Source organism: Aethalodelphis obliquidens, unplaced genomic scaffold (genome assembly GCF_003676395.1).
Source record: "Aethalodelphis obliquidens isolate GAN/ISIS:26980383/991018 unplaced genomic scaffold, ASM367639v1 scaffold10, whole genome shotgun sequence".
Taxonomy (NCBI): Eukaryota; Metazoa; Chordata; class Mammalia; order Artiodactyla; family Delphinidae; genus Aethalodelphis; species Aethalodelphis obliquidens.
The window spans coordinates 1,178,297-1,195,254 of NW_020837954.1; the positions used below are offsets into that span (position 1 = coordinate 1,178,297).

The 16,958-nt window shown below is 42.4% G+C and overlaps 1 protein-coding gene and 1 non-coding gene across 2 annotated transcripts in view; both read left to right on the plus strand.

The window, feature by feature from the left end:
* LOC113622956 (dehydrogenase/reductase SDR family member 2, mitochondrial-like) overlaps positions 1–16,958 on the plus strand; it is a 162,890-nt gene that overhangs the window by 112,103 nt on the left and 33,829 nt on the right.
* On the plus strand, positions 6,352–6,538 carry LOC113623087 (U2 spliceosomal RNA). Its single transcript, XR_003433778.1, has one exon. It is a non-coding gene; the product is annotated as a U2 spliceosomal RNA (small nuclear RNA).

The following is a 16,958-nucleotide window of genomic DNA, read 5'->3' on the forward strand; positions in this document are numbered from 1 at the left end:
TTGCTGAACAGCAGAAATGAACACAACATTGTAAATCAACTATATTTCAATTTTTTAAAAAAAGAAAAAAAAATACATCCTGATGGTGACTGACATGTGTTCTGGGTAAGAGGTGTGCTTTTCCTACTAACTGTTTCTGCACCAACACCATCAATCAAGGACTCACAGGGTGTCTGATTTACCACCGTGACATTCCACATAATGTTACCCTAGGCAAAAAACCCACTTTATGTCAAAGAGGGTGTGACAAGGGGCACATGACGGCAGAATCTATGGGTTCTACCATATGCCATGTCACCCAGAAGCTGCTCATATAAAAGAGCATGGTAACTGTTTTTTGAAGGGATGCTAAGGCACCAGCATGGAGATAAGATGCTGTCTTTCAGGATGCAGTGTACATCTTAAACCAATGGTCATTAAACCAACGATGCTGTGTCCCCACAGACAGAACACATGTGTCCAGGATCAAAGTAGGAGGAGTCCATTTTAACATCATTCCCAGCAGCTCACTTGGCTAATTTGTGCTTCTTATCCCTGTGACTTTAATTTCTACAAGTCTAGAGGTCCTGGTTCCAGCAAAAACTAAAACTGGCTGCTCCCTAGTCATTGAGTCATATGACTCCTATGCATAATTTATTAAATTTCTACCATCATCTTCAATTCTTATGTTAGTTTTCTTCTTATCAATGTATTTCTCTCTTTCTTTGGAATTATTAATACTTGATAGCGCCCTTCACCCACGTTCTGTCCTCCCTTTCTTCATCCTTATAGTTCAACATTTGCAGTGAATGTTCCTGAATTCAAGTTACAATACAAATGTACCTCTCTCAGTCCCCGAATCAGATGCTGCTTCTGTCCAAATACAGCCTGCCTCTAGGGCGTGTGCATCCTCAAGAAATAGGGAGTGGCTATGATTCAGGAAGTCTAGGGAGGGGCCTGAGCATCGTCATCTTCCTAAAGCTCCACTGGCATTCCTGACCTGCTTCTCCAGTTGAAAACTGCTCCCTAAGAGAATCTGTACCTGCTTCTCTCTGCATCTCTGCTCCATTCCTCTCTTGCTACCAAATAGACACTCCCCGCTATGAGGGAGAGGACATTCCAGCTATGAGGGTGAGTAAAAGATTCACCATCCCTGAGAACTGCCTTTGTTCTAAGGTAATTTCCAGATTGGGTGAGTGTGCTTTGCAATCAAAAGAACTTAAGTAGGGCTTCCCTGGTGGCGCAGTGGTTGAGAGTCCGCCTGCCGATGCAGGGGACACGGGTTCGTGCCCCAGTCCGGGAAGATCCATCCCACATGCTGCAGAGCGGCTGGGCCCGTGAGCCGTGGCCGCTGAGCCTGCGCGTCCGGAGCCTGTGCTCCGCAACGGGAGAGGCCACAGCAGTGAGAGGCCTGCGTACCGGAACAAAAAAACTTAAGTAACACAACTAGTAAGCTGTGATGGCTAATTTTGTGTGTCAACTTGGCTGGGCCACAGTACTCAGATATTTGGTCAAGCACCAGTCTGGATGTTGCTGGGAAGGTATTTTTTTACGTGAAATTAACATTTAAATCAGTAGACTCTGAGTCAAGCAGGTTATCCTTCATAATGTGGATGGGTCTCATCCATCAGTTGAAGGCCTTAAGAGAAAATAGCCTAAGGGACTCCAAGGAACAGGGAATTCTGCCTTCAGACTGTCTTTAAACTTGAGCTACAACATCAGTTCTTCCCTGGATCTGCAGCACAGCAGATTTTAGACTTACCACAACTCCACAATCACTTGAGCCAATCCCTTAAAATCTCTCTCCCTCTCCCTCTCTTTATAGATAGATAGATAGATAGGTAGATAGATAAAGAGATAGAGAGATAGATATAGAGATAGAGGTTCTATTTCTCTGGAAAACCTTAACATATGCATTTCTTGGTTTCTCACCCATTGTTCTTAGCTCTCTGAGTAAACCTGACCTCTGGACGCACAGAATCATGCCCTGGAAGAGGCTGCAATTTCTGGACAACTGGAGACAAGCTCATTGGAATAGGACCCAAGAGCTGGACCAGATGTTGGTGTTAACACTCTCATAATTGTTACAGGACAGGTTGAACACGGTGTGCAATGAATAACTTTGAAGAAATGTGCATACATTTTCAAAAGGTACTTTATCAATAAGCAAATGTCCTGGTTTTGCTTTCTTTTTTCTGTCTCTCTTGTCCCTGGGGACCCCGAGGAGCAAAGTCCCCCTGACATTCGGGCTCATGACTCTCAATGAAAATTTTCTAATATAATTGGCTTCTTTCTAACTAGCTTTCTTCAGAGTTCACAGTAGCAAAAATTCATTCCAGCAAAAACATAGTACTGAAACAAGAAAGACTCCCTTTCTTTTTTTTCCTTAAGCTTCCATGAATCTTTTTGTAAGCTCCTGTAGGTATGTGACACAAAATGCTTCTGAAAATGTGGCAACCTATGAATCAAAGTGAGAAACTACTCACCTTCGAGCCAGACATTTATCTTGAGTGCTTTTCTAAGATGTACGCATCGCTTCTGTGAACTCGTGCTTTCACTCATTCTTCCTATGCCTCTTCCCACCCAATGGTGCTTCAGTTTCCCTAGCTTGTCCACACTCAAGGAAACACAAGGGAGTTTGAACCAATCTGATCATCTCTAATGGATTCTTGGATGGGTCATCATTTTCTAAACAAATAAACAAGAGTCAAATGACTGCACTTTAACTAAGTGAAGGGTTCTATAGAAATCTTCTTACTCATTAGCAGCTTGTCTGTTTCTTTTCCTCCTTTTTCTTTCCTACATCTCCCTTCACTCATCCAGAGCCTTGGTGAAGACAGGAATCATTCCACTAGCTCTGATACTTTGGCTACAGGCGCTAATGCATTTCTAGAATAAGTGTTCACACTTCTTGCCTCTAACACGCAGAAACATGAAACCTGTCCCAGGCTTCTCAGCCTGATGGGGAGTCCCAGGGGAAAGGCTGTTTGGGGAAAGAAAGAACTCAGGCTTTCTGTCTGTAGTCTCTTATTTCTCACAGGTCCCCCTAGAGCTCTCCTGCAGGCAATAGCCCTTCTCCCCGATGATTTAGTCATCATGAATTCCAAATCTAACTGTGTGAGAGACCTTGTTTGTTAAAGGTGCAAGGAACTCAAACACTCTCTCTATTTTTTTTAAGCCTTGTATTTTCTTTTCTTTTTTAAAAAAATTTATTTATTTTTGGCTGCGCGCGGGCTTTCACTAGTTGCGGCCAGCGGGGGCTACTCTTCGTTGCAGTGTGTGCAGGCCTCTCATTTCAGTGGCTTCTCTTGTTGCAGAGCACGGGCTCTAGGTGTGCGGGCTTCAGTAGTTGTGGCACGCGGGCTCAGTAGTTGTGGCTCACAGGCTCTAGAATGCAGGCTCAGTAGCTGTGGTGCCCTGGCTTAGTTGCTCTGCAACATCTGGGATCTTCCTGGACCAGGGATCGAACCCATGTCCCCTGCATTGGCAGGCAGATTCTTAACCACTGCACCACCATGGAAGTCCAAACACTACATTTTAAAATTTCTGCCTGACAGGGTCATAAACATTCTAACTTCTAGCCTTCCTGGTTGAATACAGTGAGTTAGTGTTGAGGTGATCGGAGCAGAAGCCCATTCTGACCTAAATCAAGTCAGTGACACATTTTCCAGCCACTTCTCCATCACATTTTTACAGGAAGAGCCTGATGTTCTATGCATTCAACTATTTTGATGCGGTAGTGAGGAGATCGTGACGCTAAAAAGGACGTCACCTTTACCTTCACCCCGTTCCCGATCCCACGTGAGGCTTTGGGAGTTGAGCTGTGGTCCTGTGATGTCTACTGTGTATACTACTTGCAAATTTAAAATAAAGCCCTTTGAGGAGGGGATTGGATGGCAGGTTTGGAAATTTAGGGTTTTAGGGGAAAGTAGACGCTGTTTAAATTAAAGAAAATTGAGGTAAAGCACCTCCTTCCTCTTCCCAAAGTTTGGAGTGGGGTGGGTATTAATAGCAAAGGATCATCTCTTTCCAAAGAAATCTCTTCACAGATCTCTTTGGAAATGGAGTATGTTCCCCTCCGTACTCTGATTCCTTTTTTGTGTCCTAAAACTGGGTGAGAGGTTTAAAAGTCATAGAACAAGTTTTTAAACATTTTCTTTGAATATTTGTAGATGATCACCTGGCTTTGGAATTTCTCATCTAGAGTATTTTGGTGCCTTGAACAAAATGTCAATTTTAACAGCCTGTTACATATACAAAATAGAATTACAGGGAGATAAAGACAAATCTAAAAACATAGGAGAAGATCCTAACACATATTTTGGAAACTGACATCACGTAGACAACATCAATCAATACACAGAAAATATTTAGAAATAGACCTAAATAAAAAGCACAAAAAATCTTTACAGGAAAAAATTTAAACTTGATTGAAAGATATAGAACAAAAGGTGAATATAAACAGATGTTTAGGTTTCTGGATGAGAAACCTTAACATTATAAAGATGTCAGTTATCTCTCAAATTAATCTATAACTTCAATGCAATCTCAATTGAAATCCCGGCAGGATTTTTAGGCAACTTGACTGTTCTAAAATGCCAGTGGGAAAGTAAAGGCACACTAATAGTTTAGACAGTTTTGAAAGAGAAGAACACAGGTATGTGTGTGTGAGGGAGGTCTCTTGCCCCGTTAGACAAGACATATTGAAGACTCTAGAGTTTAAAACAGTGTAGGGGAGGGGGAAGGAGGAGGGATAAATTAGAAGTTTGAGATTAACAGATGCACACTACTATATATGAAATAACCAACAAGGACCTACTGTATAGCACAGGGATCTATATTCAATACCTTGTGATAACCTGTAATGAAAAAGAATAAGAAAAAGAACAGATATATATATGTAACTGAATCACTTTACTGTACACCTGAAACATTATAAATCAACTGTACTTCAATTGAAAAAATAAAATAGGACTTCCCTGGTGGCGCAGTGGTTAAGAATCCGCCTGCCAATGCAGGGAACACAGGTTCGAGCCCTGGTCCGGGGAGATCCCACATGCCGCGGAGCAACTAAGCCCGTGCGCCACAACTACTGAGCCTGTGCTCTAGAGTCTGCAAGCCACAACTACTGAGCCCATATCCCACAACTACGGAAGCCCATGTGCCTAGAGCCCGTGCTCTGCAGTAAGAGAAGCCACCACAATGAGAAACCTGCACACTGCAAAGTGTAGCCCCCGCTCACCGCAACTAGAGAAAACCTGCTCGCAGCAACGAAGACCCAACACAGCCAAAAATAAATAAATAACAATAAAAATTTAAAAAATAAACAAAATGGTGTAGTATCATTACAGGAGAAGAAAAATAAATCAGTGGGATAGAAAAGAGAACCCAGACACAGATCCATGCACATGTGGGTGAATACTAGAGAAGGCATTAAAACTCACCAAGGAAAAGATAAACTATTCAGAAAAAAAGTCTTGGAAAACTGGCTCATCTTTTGGAATAAAATAGAATTAGATCACAATCTTATAAGTGGAAAAACCAAATTTTAGATCAATTAAAACATTTAAACTAGTAGAAAAATATATAGAAGTATATCTCCGTGATTTAGCAATGGGTGGACTTCCTAAAGCAGACACAAAAAGCACAAACCATAAAGGAAAAGATTAATACATTTGATTATATTAAAATTGAAAACTTCTGTTTGGCAAAAGACACTATAAACACATTTAGAAGACAAGTGGCAGACTATGACAGCACACTTGCAACATATGTAGCAGATGAAGGAGTAGTGTCCAAAGAGACAAATAACTCCTACAAATGTAAGGAAAAGACAATATGGAAATGTTGCCAAATGAGGAGCAGACAATTCACAGGAGAGGACACTCAAACAGTAAAAAGAATTATAAAAGATCCTCAAACTCCTAGTAACTATGGAAAATAAAATTAATAATTTATATATCATCTTTCACTAATCAGAATGACCAAAATGTGAAAGATTGCTGTTACAAATGCTGGCAGATATAGCAGTTGTGGGCTACACTTTTATACAGTATTTTTGGAAAACAATTAAAAATTTAAACGTTCCTACTCTTCAGTCAGCAGGAGCCATCATGAATTCTATTTACTTCCTTGTCCAAATCAGGACATCCTTGAAGGCCTGTGGCTCTCCTCTCAGTTAATTTCTAAATATGACACACCCCAGGCCTTCCTCACCTGTTCCCGCACTGGCCCAGGGCCTGGAAAGCATAAGACTGTCTCTGAACTTCTGTTGCCCCACATGCAAAACACCTTTTGTCTGTGTGATTCCATGGCCTGACAGCACAGGTAATTTCTTCCTGATGCCTGCTGCTCTGAAGTATGGCCTGGGCAACTGCTTCTCGGCCTTTTGGCTAAGAGCAGGTGTAGTATCTATTCTTATCAGAAGTACGGCCTGGGTTCTCTTTATTCTCGGACCCTAAACATTATGGAGAATTTGTCAGGTTGTTAGTTATCCCCACTCTAGACTAGGCAGGGACAGGAGATTTACACCACTCCCACTCTGCATCTCTGCCCCAAATTCTTCTCTTACACCAGCTCATAGAAATTTTCTAGTCTGTTCTATTGGCTTACTTTTTTTTTTTTTTAAAGTCTCTTTTGGTCTGAGACTTGGACTATACTTCTCGAACTTAGAGGCTAAAAATGTGAAATTTCCCAACCTTCTACTTCCTTACTAGGTGTGCTGGTATTAAAATATGTTCAAAATTTCATTGGTGCACCTCCCTTCAAGTGATGGAAGCCAAATTCCTCTCCCTTTGAGTGTGGACTGAACCTAGTAACTTGCTCCTAATGAATAGAATACTGTGGAAGTGACAGTGTATAACTTGGGAAAGTAGGTCATAAGAGGTCGTAAAAGGTACTCCTGCTCACTCTCCTTTGGACCATTCACTCTGGGGTAGGCCAGCTGCCATACTGTGATGTCACTCAGGCAGCCTATGTGAAGCCCATGTAGTGAGGATGCCTGCCAACAGCCATGTGAGCAAGCCATCTTGGAAGCAGATGTTCCAATCCCTTTCGGCCCCATCTGACATCTCGATTGCAACAACACAGGAGCCTGTGAGCCAGAACTACCCAGATAAACTGACCCACAGAAACTGTGAGCTAATAAATATTTGTTGTTTTAAGTCTCTAAATTTTGGGGTAATTTGTTACACAGCAATAGATAATTAATACACTGAGGGAATTGGCAACATCTTGTCTCATGGCCAAATGGGATAATCAAAGAGAGAAGAAAAGAACATACAGGTTAATATTTTTTATGGGCTGAACTGTCACTCCACCCCCCGCCATTCCTATGTTGAAGCCCTAACCCTCAGTACCTCCAAATGTGACTGTATTTGGAGATAGGGTCTTTAAGGAGGTAATTAAGATTAAATGATGGGGCTTCCCTGGTGGCGCAGTGGTTGAGAGTCCGCCTGCCAATGCAGGGGACATGGGTTCGTGACCCGGTCCGGGAAGATCCCACATGCCGCGGAGTGGCTGGGCCCGTGAGCCATGGCCGCTGAGCCTGCACGTCTGGAGCCTGTGCTCCGCAACGGGAGAGGCCACGACAGTGAGAGGCCTGTGTACCGCAAAAAAAAAAAAACTGTAACAGATATATAATGAAATCCCAATAGATAAATTAAAATGGAATATTTAAAAGATATTCAAATAACTCAAAAGAAGGCAAATGTAAGAAAACCAGTTTCTTCTACACACAGAACACTCTGACATAAAATGTGCAGTTTTTCAACACTGAGTAGTTTTCCAGCTGTCTATGGATACCAACTGGGTATCCTACAATTTAATTCAATTCTGACACTAACTACCCCAAGTAAGTGCAGACCCACAGGCTAAAGACTTCATCCCAGAAACTGCCTCCCACTTCGGATGCCCATGGCAAGTCTGGGCCTCCCATACTTCTGACCAACCAGCTATAAATCAGGGCTTCCTACACCCCCCTCTTCAGTTTCAATAATTTTCTATAACAGCTCAGAGGACTCAGGGAAACCCTTTACTTACTATGACCAGTTTATCATAAAAGATACAACTCAGGAACAGCCAAATGGAAGAGATGCACAGGGCAAGGCGTGTGGGAAGGAGTGTGACGCTTCTGTGCCCTCTTGGGACACGCTATCCTTTCAGTACCTCCATGCATTCACTGACCCTGAAGCTCTCTGAACCCCTTAGTTTAGAGTCTTTATAGAAATTACATGATGTACGCATGACTGATTGAATCATTGGACATTGGCGATTAAGTCAATCTCCAACCCCTCTCCTTTCCTTGGAGGTCGGGTGTGGGGCTAAAAGTTCCAACCCTTTAATCAGGTGGCTGTTCCTCTGGCAACCACCCCCAGCCTCCCAGAGTCATCTCATTAGCATATAAACAGACTTATCACAATGGGGGTTCCAAGAGTTTTAGGGACTCCGTGCCAGGAACTGGGGAAGATGACCGACTATATATTTCTTATTATACCACAACATTACAGCAATAAAGGGGAAACAGGAGTGAAACACAGAAGGAACAAGCAAAAACAAATTTATAAAATGGTATACCTAAAAAAAAAAAAAAAAAAAAAAAATGGTATACCTAAACCCAAACATGCCAATAATTACATTTAAAAGAATAAGCTGTTTCTATATGCACTAATGTAGAAAAGTCTCTAGGACATATTGTTATATAAAAAAAAGTTACAGAACAAAGCATTCATTATAGACCAGTTAAGTTTTTTATATATTCCTGTATGTCCATGTACATTTGTATTTCCAGCCCAACATAAATGCATTAGAAAGATCTGGAAGTATATTCAAATTGAAAATAGTTCTTGAAAATTCGCTGGGATCAGAGAGGAGAAACAGTGTCAAGAGGAACTTTTTTCTATATAATTTTAATGACAAGAATGTATTTATGTATTACTTTGTCATTAAAAATAAATGAATGGAATTAATTTTAAAAGAACATATTGTTTCACAGTGTGCTGGTGATACCATATGGGAATTAGACATTTCTAGGTCCCCTGACTCAGGAATGTAGCCAACTGCTTTTAGCAGAATTTGTCAAATGAAGTTATTAGTATTTCAATCTATTTCCTATCTGTGCCATTTATCTTTTACTCCCATTTTTCTTCCCCTTCCCAAATTTAAACCCTCAAGTCTGGAACCCTGTAACCCTAAGGGTTATGGATCCAATCTCCCTTTATCTTCACTGACTCCAACATCATACTACTCTTTTAGAATTTAGCACTTTCAAAATTTTAGATATTCCCAGGAATGGCTTTCATAAAAATATATTCAGCAGTTTTTCCACTATTATTTTTAAAGTAGTTTTAAGAGCAATGTTTTTCAAATTGTAGGTCTCAATTAGTAATGGGTCATAAAACTTATATAGTGGGTCTCAATTCATATTTATTTTTTAAGAAATGAAATAGAAAATATCAGAGTACACTGAAATTATAACGTGGGTGAGATTTGTGAAATTTTCGTGTGTGTGCACGTGTGTAGTGGGTTGTGATGGAAAATGTTCTTTGTTTCCTGTAGGTTGAGGTAAGGGAGGTGGAGGAGGAAGAGAAACACTGCTGTTGTGAAAACATTTAAAAGAAACTTGATGCAATGTGCCTTCTTTCCTTCTTCTACTTACACTTGTAAGTAACGTGTAAATACTTACCCCTTAAACAAATGCTTGTTTAATGACTAGCCAACAGATTCTTAGCTATATAGGCCTAGAAATGTGAGGTAACTGGAAGTTTTACAAATAATGCCATTCATCCATCCATTCATTCATTCATTCAATATTTATTTAGCGTCTATTACGTGCTAAGCCTCAGTGAAAGAATCTTTGGAAATTTCAGGGGAAAAAAAACTAACCTCTTGAATGGAATAATGAACAAAAATAAATAAGACATTTGCACAGGGATTTAAGCCAGTTTTGTAATACGAATGTAATACCGTGAACAGATATCCCCTGAGAGGATAGGGAACAACCAAGCATGCATACCAAAACTCGCTGTCTCTGGTGGGGCAGGTGGGAGGCTGGAAAGGCTTTCAAGAGCAGAGTAGGCCACCATGGTGGTACCACAGTTCCACCTCAGCGTAGGATCCCCCTGGGTAGGGAGGCAAATTTTCTGGGGCCAAAAAATATTCTCCTCACCGGGACAGGCTTGACTCCTGCTTACACAACTGACTCAAAGTATGTTACTTAAGGGGCTGGAAACAGTGATGATTGTGACTAATATTTTTTTTAAGTACTGAGAATTTTTTTATTACGAAAATTTTAATGATCATGATACAGCACAGCACTGGTTGCAATGACTCTAATTTCAGTGAATTTGAAAGCATGGTTCCCCCCACATATTGATCTCCCCACCTAATGGACATCCTAACATAAAATTTTGTCTTCTGATCATTCACAATAGAGACAGTAAATATTTCCTTGAAAGTCTTTGCTCACCTGCCCTTAGACTTGAGTGTGTGCTCAATCATACATGTAGAGTTACCAACGCTGGTGACGGACTTACATTTATTCCTGCTCCTTGAATCTGGGGTGACAGCAATTATTTCCTGAAAACTTATAAGGTCATCAGCCTTTTCAGTAAGAGCAAACAGGATTATGATCTATTCTCCATTCATTTTAAGGCTTTAGTACTTAAACTGATGTTTCTTGGTAAAGTATGATCTCAGGTGGCCTTGAGCTGCAGCGGCTTGAAGCAGGATTTAGGTTCCCCAGCCAGAGACTGAGGTCGGGCAGCAGCAGTGAGAGCGCTGAATCTTAGTCACTAGACCACAAGGGACCAGTGGCCAGTGACAAGGCCCTGGCCCGTCAGCTGTGTAGAAATGAATTTCCACATAGAGATGGAAAGTAGTGAAGTAGGTAAAGTGTTTATTAGGAGGAAAAAGAGTACATACAGTACATGTGGATAGACACACGGGGGTGCTCAGAGAGAAAGTCATGCCCTCGTGGTAGTTTGAATCAGTTTTACGGGGTATTTCTTCCAGGTTTCCTTTGACCAATCATCTTGCTTTGCCTGGTTCTTTTATCTCATATGGATTTTTATTTTTTCTAGTTTCTTTACATTTTTATTTATTTATTTATGTATTTATTTTTGGCTGTGTTGGGTCTTCGTTGCTGCACGCAGGCTTTCTCTAGTTGCGGTGAGCGGGGGCTACTCTTCCTTTCAGTGCATGGGCTTCTCATTGCAGTGGCTTCTCTTGTTGCGGAGCACGAGTTCTAGGCGCACGGGCTTCAGTAGTTGTGGCACGTGGGTTCAGTAGTTGTGGCTTGCAGGCTCTATAGCGCAGGTTCAGTAGTTGTGGCGCACGGGCTTAGTTGCTCCGCGGCATGTGGGATCTTCCCGCAGCAGAGGACCAGGGCTCGAACCTGTGTCCCCTGCATTGGCAGGCAGATTCTTAACCACTGCGCCACCAGGAAAGTCCCGCTTTGCCTGGTTCTAAGTCCATATTTCGTATATTACAGGGTCCTCCTCTGTGTGCATGCACATCTCTTAGCCAAGAGGGATTCTAGTGAAGAGACCTATGGGTAAGTTGACATCACTTACTGTGGGGTGGTGCCCCCTCCCTTTATGACCTCCAAGGAGCCTTTCTACGCATGTGTAGTCGGGAAGGTCTCCTTAGCTTTGAGGATGAGGAATATGTGGTCTTTTATCTCTTATCTGGGCAAGGCTCAGCCTCCTCTCTCGATTGTCCTGTTATTGATATTTTGGAGTTTCTGTCCACAGGGAATGAACTCCTGCTGCTTACCCTGCGGCCCATCTATCTCCTGCCTCAGGTATATGCATTTTCTTTATTAGATAATAGGTGGACATATTTCTTCTGTCTACTATTGACGTAATTTCTGTGACTGTAATTTTTGGAAAGGAAAAAGGAGTGAAGGAAGTGAGAGGGGGAGGGAAATAGGGAGGGAGATTCACATGGGAGGTGCCACTGGTAGGGACATGGATGGTCCATGCCATGCCACTGTTGCTCTTCCGTGATGGCTGAAGGTGAGCCATTGGGAAGTTGGCAATATATGCCAATGTGTAGCTGAGTTGAAAGACATAGAAGAGGGACAGCCTCGGAGTGAGTGTAAGTAGTAGATATTGTGGTATCTGACCAAGAGAGCCTCAACATTCCCCTCAGCTTGATTGGACTTTAGGCAGGTTTCTTCCTGACTCCAAGCCCTTACCTCCCTTTTCTTAGAGTTTCCTTTTCAAAACCTGTCACTGTGAATTCTTTCTGCCCCTTTGAGTTGTAAATCTTTTTAAAAAGCATCCTGCCAGTTTTACAACCCAGGAATGTCTTTCTCAAGGACCAGGGAGCCATCCCTTTGAAATATAAACATCAAGGGAGACAGCATCCCTATCTCCCAGTTTCTGTGGGAGGATAGGAGCCTAATTTAGGTGGGCACCTTGCTCCAAATTGTAAAACTACCTCCTGTCATGAAGATGCAATAAAGTTTAGTTTTCCTTTGGGTAAGGCCAGTTAACAAACACAGATGGCCTGGAACATCCCCACCCCAGCTCTTAAAAACTCTCCTGCCCTTTGTCTCCCTAGAGGTGAGCTCAGCCTGAGCTGAGGACCCCAGCCCCTGTTGCAATAACCTTGAACAAAGTCTTCTTTGCCTGTTTAATTTTGTTCCGGAAATTTTTCCTTTGGCACAGCTATGGGCTAGGCTGGGGGGAAAAATACTTGAACTGAGAGTTGGGAAGCTGGATTGAGGTCCCCCCTTTGCTCCTAAATTATAGGAACTGTGGGCAAAGCACTTCACCCCTCTGAGCTCAGGATCTTTAAAATTTAGAGGTTAAAAAGATGAACTCCAAGATTTCTTCCAGCGTCAAGGTTTTTTGATGGTAGATGTGCTTGATTGACAGTAGGGAAAATTATAAATTCTCCAAGAAACATATCGCGATTTAAATGCAGGTGGGTTGTTGTGTCGCATAGAAAACATCAAGGACTAACAGGATTATACACTGTTGCACTGCTCTTACCTGGTCCTTAGAAGATGAAGGGGCTCTTTAGGAAGCATGAACGTGACCCCCTGTGGAAAACCCTTGTTCTAGAGAAGTGACTAACCCCCAAGATGTGACCCATCTTGAATCCCCAGAGACGCTTGTTTCCAGGTGGGCACGTTGGAGGCCACTTTTAAATAAATATTCTTTCTCTACAGACTTTATAGTTATCATAAACACTACTCTGTCCTATCATGGGTCAGACACCAAGACAGCTGGTGGGAATTTGGAACCAGAAGGATCAGAGTAGGGATAGGAACCCAGATAACCAGTTAAGGGTCTGTGATGATTACTCCATACTACTTAACTCACTGTGCACTTTTATTGTATAAACCTATCACCTTCCACTCATTCTCCCCAAACAGGAATGTCGTTCATTCATCGAAAGGCCAACCAGCCCATCTTAAGTGAAGGTGCTCCATCTCACAGAGTTCCAGCAAATGAAAGGCCTCGAGATAAGAGGCAATAAGAACTGACCGTGTTTGTCCTGCTCCATCAGGAGTGAGTGCTGCAGTACAACACATACAGCAAGGACCTCTGGTCACAGTGCCGAAGGAATTACCCAGAATCTTCCTGGTCTATTATACTAATCAATCTAATACTAATATACGTACACTAATACTAATATACTTACACGTTAATAATTAATAGGAGTGAAAGTTGCCTCCAACCACCACTGTGACCCCCATCACGAGGCAGGTGCTACAGCAATGTCCTATCAGTCAGGGCTCTCTTGCTAAAGGAGAAGCACTTCTGTATTTCAAGGAGAAAGGAGTTAGTTAGAAGCTTACACAATGCTTTGAAGGGTTGGAGAAACAGTATGGAAACTAGCTGGTTCATGAAATCAAGCAGGGGTGGATCCTAGGGAAACTGCTGACAACAATCCCAGCTGTGTCTGTAACACCAAAGCAGGGGATTCTCAGGAGGGGGCCGGAAGCTGCAGCAAATCATATATCTATCATATGTCCAAGCGTTTGTTCACAACTGCCAACAGACACACTGACTCTTCTGCCTTCCTCATGTCCTGTGAGCAACTTTAATTGGCAGACTGTAACCCAATACAGGAAGGTGATCCTGGGAAATGGAGCTCCAGACTTCCCTGCAATGCAGAGAATGGAGAAAGCGGTGTGGATGATGTTGAATTGACAAAGATAATCTGGTACAAGCAAATTAAGCCAAACACCTATATCGAGGGTAGAAGGCACACAAGATGCCATCAAAGCCCATGATTCCTCGTATATTAGTACAGAACCTCAGGGACACTCTGGGCAGAATCCCTAGAGCAAATTAAGCGCAGACAGACGTGGTGGCTTAATAATTCACCCAGCTTCTCTTTCCTTCTCAAATGTCAAACTGCCTGGAAGTCTCAGATACGGATCTGACACACACGTAACCCCCATGCAACACAGGCTATCTTTCCTCAACCTGGCAGTGCCCTCAAGCATAACAAGACTCTTCAAAGCCCAAGTCCAAGAGAGCAAGGTCCAGAAAGAGAAAGGAGTTTCCTCCTCCCCTAGGTCCTCCCTGGGGCATCCCTTTGTAGGGTCCAGAGCCTCCCTGATAATTGACATGAACACCCATGGCCATGTGCTTTCAGTGACACCAGAAGGGTATGGTGTGAGCCTACGGCCCCTCAGAACAGGGCAAAAAAATGGGCATTGTGCAAAAAAATGACTATTCACCATATAAGACATAGCATACACTGTAGCAGGGGGCTCATTTTGTTACACTCTCAGATGTCTAACTGGGGAGATGATGGTATCATAAGTACAGGAGGCAAAGGAGATTTAGAGGAGGAAGGTGAGGAAAGGGACCCTCTGACACTGGGTGGGAATGTAAATTGGTGCAGCCACTATGGAAAACAGTATGGAGGTTCCTCAAAAAACTACAAATAGAGCTACCATATGATCCAGCAATCTCACTCCTGGGTATATACCAGACAAAACTATAATTCGAAAAGATACATGCACCCTTATGTTCATAGCAGCACTATTTATGATAGCCAAGACATGGAAACAGCTTAAATGTCCATCGACAGATGAATGGATAAAGAAGATATATATATATATATATATATATATATATATATATACACATATATATATACATATATAGATGTGTATGTAAAAAGATGATATATACATATGTGTATACACACACAGTGGAATATTACTCAACCATCAAAAAGAATGAAATAATGCCATTTGCAGCAACATGGATGGACCTAGAGATTATCATACTGAGTGAAGTAAGTCAGAAAGAGAAAGACAAATACCATATGATATCACTTACATGTGGAATCTGAAATACGATACAAATCAACATATCTACAAAACAAAAACAGACTCACAGATATAGAGAACAGAATTGTGGTTGCCGAGAAGGAGAGGTGGTAGGGGAGGGAAGGAAGGGGAGTTTGGGATTAGCAGATGCAAACTATTATATATAGAATGGATAAACAACAAGGTCCTACAGCATAGCACAGGGAAGTGTATTTAATATCCTGTGAAAAACCATAATGGAAAAGAATACGAAAAAATATATATATATGTATAACAGTGACTTTGCTGTACAGAAGAAATTAACACTACATTGTAAATCAACTGTACTTCAATAAAATTTAAAAAAAAATAAATAGAGGAGGAAGGGGAATTCAGTCAGACACACTGAGTTTAAGCTGTCTGCAGGAGAGCCAGGTAGAGGAAGCCAAAATGCCCTGGAGCCAGGATTCTCTGTATTTCTCCTGTTGAGAATACACAACAAAATTACCACTGGGCAAGCTCCCCAGCCCTTCCAGATTCACTGTTGTTGAAAGGCCTCCAGGCCTTTCATGCCCTAAGGGAACCCTTGCAGATCTGTCTCCTCTCCACCACATTCTTCCCTCCGTTCTTCTGCCCTATCAACTGTAACTGTTTACAAATGCACGGTGCATGTTCTAGGCCTACGATACTGAGTGTGATAACTTGGTCATCAAAGAGGAGTCACTAGATAAATATTTGTTGAATTGAATTGAACTGATGGGAAAGGCTAAACTTGTTTAAATTATTTTACCTGAAGCTGTTTCCAAATCAGATCTGAGGAGAAGACAGTCAGGGTCAGACTGAGTCAAAAGGAAGAAAAGACCATTTATGCCTGGGGTCCTGGCCCCATACCCTTAAAATTCCTTTTGGTACTGCCATAACCAAATCCATGAGCTAACAAATGCTAATCCCTTGGCTAACTGCAGTGATGCAGAAAGAAGATTCCACGTGACACGAGGGTGCTGTGGTCAACTAGAGTTGGCATTCTGGTTTAGAAGAAAGAAAGAAACTCACTCCTTCCCCTCCCCTGCCTTGTGCTTTCCCCACGTCAGAGACAAAACGTGGTTAGTTATCTTGGTCCCCTACTTCCCTTTGAATTTGGCTACAACGCTATACCTGTGATGCTGGCCTGGATCTTCTCCCATGAATATACCCAACAGAGAAGACCCTTGCTGGCCCTTGTCTCCATTGAAGGAAGGCAAAACTCCGAGGCCTGAGCTAGGCTGACCCTGGCTGGGCTGAGCTTTCACTGGAGCTGGTCTGGCTTTTGGGATGCAGATGCACTGACCATCTGGTACCCGCCTCTTCTGGGGAGCTGAAACTCACAGGACAGAACTTGAAGGCTGCAACTGTACTTCGTCATTATGTTAAAGGTCCAACCCCACTCCAACACCAGTTAGAGAGCTATGTCTCTGTGGGGTCCTTAGAAATCAGAACTCAAGGCAAAGCTTGTAAGCTAACACTTTACTGAGGGTCCAGGCTGCAAAAGTGAAGGACAGAGGGCAGTGAATGGGGGAAGGAGGGCAAACATATACAAAGGGGCATGTTACAGAGCTGTCCACAGCCTCAGCAGGAACACTCCAGCTGCTCGGTCATGCCCGATGTCTGGGAGAGGCTGAGCGGAATCACAGTGCCTCACAACAGTCTGGCTGGGACAGAA